Source organism: Chinchilla lanigera, unplaced genomic scaffold, assembly GCF_000276665.1.
Source record: "Chinchilla lanigera isolate Chin_1 unplaced genomic scaffold, ChiLan1.0 scaffold00180, whole genome shotgun sequence".
Classification (NCBI taxonomy): domain Eukaryota; kingdom Metazoa; phylum Chordata; class Mammalia; order Rodentia; family Chinchillidae; genus Chinchilla; species Chinchilla lanigera.
In genome coordinates, this window is record NW_004955581.1 from 1150045 (window position 1) to 1155753 (window position 5709).

Sequence of the window (5709 nt, forward strand, 5' to 3'; positions counted from 1 at the left end):
CGGGCAGCGCCGAGGGAAACCAGGACGAGGCAGAGAGCAGCGTGAGCATCGCGCCCGAGGCCCTGGACTCCCGCAACCGCAGCAAGGTCCAGCGCTTCCTGCAGAAGGCCGAGCGGCTGTTCCGCTGCCCGCCGCGCGCACGTTGGAAGTGATGTTGAAGAAGCCGCTGGAAGCTCGCGGGGAGCGGGGAGCAGAGCAAGGCCAGCTGCGCTAAGGGGGGTGCATCTGGGGTGCCCAGAGCGCGAGGGGCTGCACCCCTGACCGGGGGGAGCGCATTCTCAGCTAAACAAGCGTAAAAATTACTACCAAGTTCTTGGAATTACGAAAGACGCGGGTGATGCAGATTTGGAAAGAGCTTACGAGAAGCTCGCTTCGACGTTTCATCCAGACAGAAGCCTCGCACCCGGAGCCACAGCTGCGGTTAAGGAGACTGGAGGTGCTGATGCTGTGTTTAGTAATCCAGGGAAGGGAAGGCAGTAAGACCCCCGGGCGGCGGGGAGCAAGCTTGTAATAACCGGAGCACGGCAGGTTCAGCTCCCACAGAGGTGTGAGGCGGGCAGAACCCCGGGAGACCTGTCCGGTGTATTTTTTGGTGGTGGATTTCCCTCAGGGAGTGCACATTCATTTTCAAGGGGCCGAGCTGGTTATAGCCGTCAACATCAGCGTCGACAAAGTGGACGTGAGAGAGAAGAAGAAAGAGGAGGTGGACGTTTCTCTGCGTTTACCCGGCTGATGCCCCTAACTGCATTGATCCTCGTGTCATTATTAAGCCACTTGATGAGCAGAGATAGAGCAGCAGGCAGAATAGTGAATTATACAGCAAGTCATGGTGTAAAAATCCTAAAATACAGTCTATTCACCATTGAGCAACGCAATTAACCCTATAGAAATAAGCTCGTTCTAATTAAATCCATAATATAAATTAGAAAACCAGGGACTGGAAATTGAAGTTTTTGGTGCTTATATAATGAGTATGGAACTATTTGATTTCTAATCTTCTGTGCTAATAATATTTTAATGATTTTGCTTCAACCCAGTGGGACATGACCACAATTTTGGTAGATTTTCTGTGAGCAAGGGAGAGTGGTTTTGTGACTGTTGTTTAAGAGATTTTTTGGGGGAGGATGTAGTTGATTTATGACACCTGTCAAATAAAACTGCTAACGATGTTCTCTTGTATCCCCTTCCAAAATAAATCAACAAAAAAGCCTAATTAAATTCGAAGTTAAAGTAAACATATTCTCACAGGAATCCTGACCAGCTTAACCAATTTCTTTTAGAAATATGACCTTTAAAAGAAAAATAATGCTTAAAGTAAGTGTTTAAATAAGTGTTTCTTGAGCCTAAAGAAAAGGTTTTTTTTAAATGTCATAGCATTCTAATAAATTATGAAAGTTCATATATATCAAAAATTTATAAAAACAAAAAATTCATCTATTTTCCAATTTGAATAGGAAATTTTCACTATTGTGATTAATTCTTGTGTGAACTAAACCTTCTTGTTGACTGATTCCTTTTTCCCTTAAATCCCTGCTTTAAAATGATAGGTGAAACTATCAAATTCAGTGAAGTTATGCCAGGCGTGGTGATGCATGCCTGTAATCCCAGCACTTGGGAGGCTGAGGTAGGAGGATTGTTCTGAGTTCCAGGCCAGCCTGGGCTACAAAGTGAGTTCAAGACCATCCTGAACTGCATGATGAGACCCTGTCTCAAAAAGACAAAAAAAAAGTGAAGTTATATGTTATAAAGCCACACATGGTTTTTGGACAGTGTTATATTTCAGGTCTATTACTACATTCCATTATATTTCATAATTTGTTAGGAAAATATATTTCATAAAATAAAATATTTAAACAACTGTGAGAAAGGGTTGATTTGAGTAACGGACAGTTTGAGCCACATATAAAGTATGTAAGGAAAGACCGAGTTGCAAAGGCAGAGAGCATCTTGTACGTTAGGCCAGCTGTACACAGTGAGAAGACTTCAACTATCTTAGATGTAAGATTTTCATATTTATTACTCTCTCATAATTAAAAATCCCAGGATTTTGCTATCTTATTTTTTAACTAAAGCTCTTAATGAGCTTTCAACCTCACTTGATCATTTTAGTTCCTACCTAAAGGGCTTTGACTTTAACTAGCTTCTCTAACTGTTATTTTGGAAATTTGACAGTAGTCATATTCATTCAAGCTTTACATATTTTATCCCTTTTTATGTTCACACACAGACACAATTGTTCTTATGAAGGTTTGGGGGAAAGGAAATACCTTTTTCCTTTTTTTTTTATTTCTTAGTTTTTTAGTGACCGGTGCTAGTCATTTAGTCATCTGTAAGCCTTGGAACTTATTTTGATCAAATAAATTGAATTCTTGACAATGAGAAATTTTAAGTTATCCACCCCATAGTTAATTAAGTGAAAATAACCTATTTTGGGAACAAATTGTCTTTGGCCGCCTGTTTCACAATCATTACGTGCATGCTCACGGTTTACAAAGACTTGGTGGAGAAAGGTCAAGTCCTGGAAGCATCTCCATGCTTTACAGTACTCTGCTGTGTATCAGTTCTGGTGTCAACAGAACAGGAATGTGGAATGCCGGCCCTTAACTTTAATTGCACTTTTATGTTTTATTTTGCTTCCTGATAAATCTTCTTTTGCACTACATATAGAATGAAATTATTATTTGATTTCCCTTCTGTTGGATCTGTGATTTTTTCACATGCAGTTATTTAATACCTGTGACATGCTAATGTCAATGTATTTCTATGTATTTCATTTAAAAAAATCTTCTGCCTTGTTTAGACAGTGGAGTCGGTGGGCCCAGTACCACCTGTATCACCACTGATCTTTGTACTGAGTGAAGCAACCTAGAAAGAATTTGATAAATCACTTTTCCCCCTTGCCTGAATAGGAAAAAATAATCAAAATGAAGAATCAATTTGAATTTTAATCTTCACTAAGTAGCTGAAAAATCTTGTCTATTGGACATGTTAGACTACTGCCTCGTTAAAATGCCTAGCATTCTGCAAAAAGCAGTGAAGAAGAAAGAAGTAGAGCTAGGGATATAGCTCAGTGGCACAGCGCCTGCCTGTGAAGTGCAAGGTCCTGAGTTCAATTCCCAGTACCACCTCCCAAAAAAAAGAGAAAGAGAAAAATACTCTGGCAATAATTTCACAATTTTGCTAAGTTCTGGTTTCCAATTACAAAGAGCAAGGGGACAGAATGTCGCTGTTCAAAGAATTCTTGCACCGATCTGGCAGGCAGAACAGTCTCCAAATTCAGGCTTCAGTTTTGGTGTCATTGCTATGAAGCAAACACTTTCATATAAATGGTAAAATTTTGCCCCAAAACATTAATTCAAAATATATTCCTCATATTAAGGGTGATGTGATGAAATTTTTGTAAATTCCCTGTGTGTAACATTTTCCTGTTCGTATGCGATCCTTTTCATCTAATTTGATTATTTGCTGGTGTTGGGGCCAATACATCTGTGAATATTCTGTGGATGTGTAAAATGTAAGTGTATCTGTGCACTTTTTCCAGCTAATACCTCAGATGTGTGATGATTTAATATGTACCGCACTAAGTTTGCACACTGCAGGGCTCCCATTAGCAATAGGTATTCTTATTTTCAAATTTCAAAATCAGTCCACAGAATTTCACTGGTGTGAGTTCTTTCTGTTGATCTTTATGTTTAATATAGAGATTCCTATTTAAGGCCCACACTTCAAAAATAACTGTGTCTTTCTAAGTCTAGCAATCTGGAACTGCATAAGCGTAAGAAGTGTTTCTGGGAGTGTCTTAATTCATAAATGACTAAGAATTTGCTGACTGGCTGAGCAGATAGTGAGTCACTGCGGGGCAGATCCCACCTGGCAGGAGGTGGGAGAGTCTCGTCCACGTCCACTCGAGTTGAGCCTGCCGCTCAGGAGCACTGTGCCAGCAGTGGCACTGGGGTGTTCCGGCCTTTACTTTTGAGAGGATTGGTTTTGAGTTAGACGACTATAATGATTAGAAAAAGAAAAACTGATGTGTAATTCATTTGCATTAAGGAATGTTCTTACCTTTTTCTTTTCGGTTTTTAAATTGCTTTGTAAGACTCTTGTCCATTTAAAGTTTAGTTTTAGTTTACATGTTTTAAGAGGCTACAAGAAAATTTCAAGGCGTGATGGAATTTTAATGGAAGCCTTGTATAAGCTAAATGAAGTGAAACATAAAGGAGATCTTAATTTGTCTGTAGTGCATTCAAAATTATATAATTAGGTTTTAGAATGAAATGTCTGATTTGTAAACTAATGCTATATAAGAGTTATATAAAATAAAATTTCCTGTGTAAGAGAAACTGTACTTTATAATGATGCTATAGGTAAGTGTAAGTAATACTTTCTCCTCTGTCAGATACTGAGAAGTAGCAAAATTAAACATAAAAGATAGGGAAGAATTAGCAGGAGAGAGTGGAGAGGCAGACAGGGCAGACTGTGAGGATCGCTGCAGCCACATTCAGGTTTTCTTATCTGTCTTCTAAGTGATGCAGAGCGCTGCAGGGTTTTCAGTGGAGAGAGGGCAGCACTGTGATCACATGGCCTGGGCTGTAACGTGACTGCACCACGGAGTCCACGGACTTGTGACTTAGAGTTCAGTGAGGGAGCAGCGATTGCAAAGACTCAAAACTGTAAGGAAACGGTGGAGGGAGGAGAGAAAACATCTTAGCACTTTGGTGAGGCTGGAGCCAGAGTCTGGGGGAAATTCAAGGTGCAGCAGGAGAGGGATGGGTGGGGAGGAGGGTGGAGGGAGTGGCCCTGTTCCGACCTGGGCATCTGTGGACATTGTCCACTCCCTGACAGGAGATCCAGCGTGTTCTCAGCTCTCAGATGTGGTCTTCTATTAATTCTCCTCCAGAAGTGATGTCTTGCAGGTCACAGCCCCGTTTATAGTGGGACCAGGTCTTGTGCGACTTTGGTCCAAGCAAATGGGTCTGTGCTTCATTCCCTTTTTAATATATTGCTTTGTCTTTGGTTTTTATATTCAGACGCTATTTGACTCTGTACTTTCATGGACTCACAAGGCCATTCTTACATGTCTTTATGTTTTTATCTGATGGAAAATTTAAGTGTTTATTCTTTGTTTTATCATAATACAGGAAAACTTTGTTACATAAATGCCAAGAAAGGACTAACTCAATGTACATTGCCCCCTTTTGACAGCACTTGTAGAAACTGAAAGCTCCTTTTACAAGGCCCACAGGTAATGGAGCTCTCCTTTTTATTGCAGAAAACATTATTCTGGATGAAGGCACTGTTTACCCTTAGCTCTCGGTGTCAGATGGTGACAAACATGTTGAGTGTTTGTCGAGACAGCAAACTATTCCTGAGACACCTGAAAGATTCACTTCTCTCCGAGCTGTGCTGGTCGGAGGAGCTTCTCTAGCGGACACCGTTACCAGGAGGTGAACGTAGGAGGGAATGAAACATGGACAATAGGACTGTGCTTGGATTTGGTCAACAGGAAACTACGTTTTTGGAATATTCATCCCGAAAATGTCTTTCAGAGCATTAACAGGACTCATGATACTCACCGGGCCCTTTCCCTACATCATTATAATTTTAAGATTGCAGCACCTTAAATGATGTGAAGTGCTTTACTATACTCCACACTTTCAGAAGCAAGTTCATGCAGTCCCTGAAGCCGTGTTTTCTTACTGGGCTTCCCTC

At 40.7% G+C, this 5709-nt stretch overlaps 1 pseudogene; it reads left to right on the forward strand.

Annotated features, from left to right (window-relative positions):
- The first annotated feature begins 262 nt into the window (after window positions 1–262).
- LOC102030018 lies at window positions 263–1031 on the forward strand (annotated as a pseudogene).
- Window positions 1032–5709: the final 4678 nt, after the last annotated feature.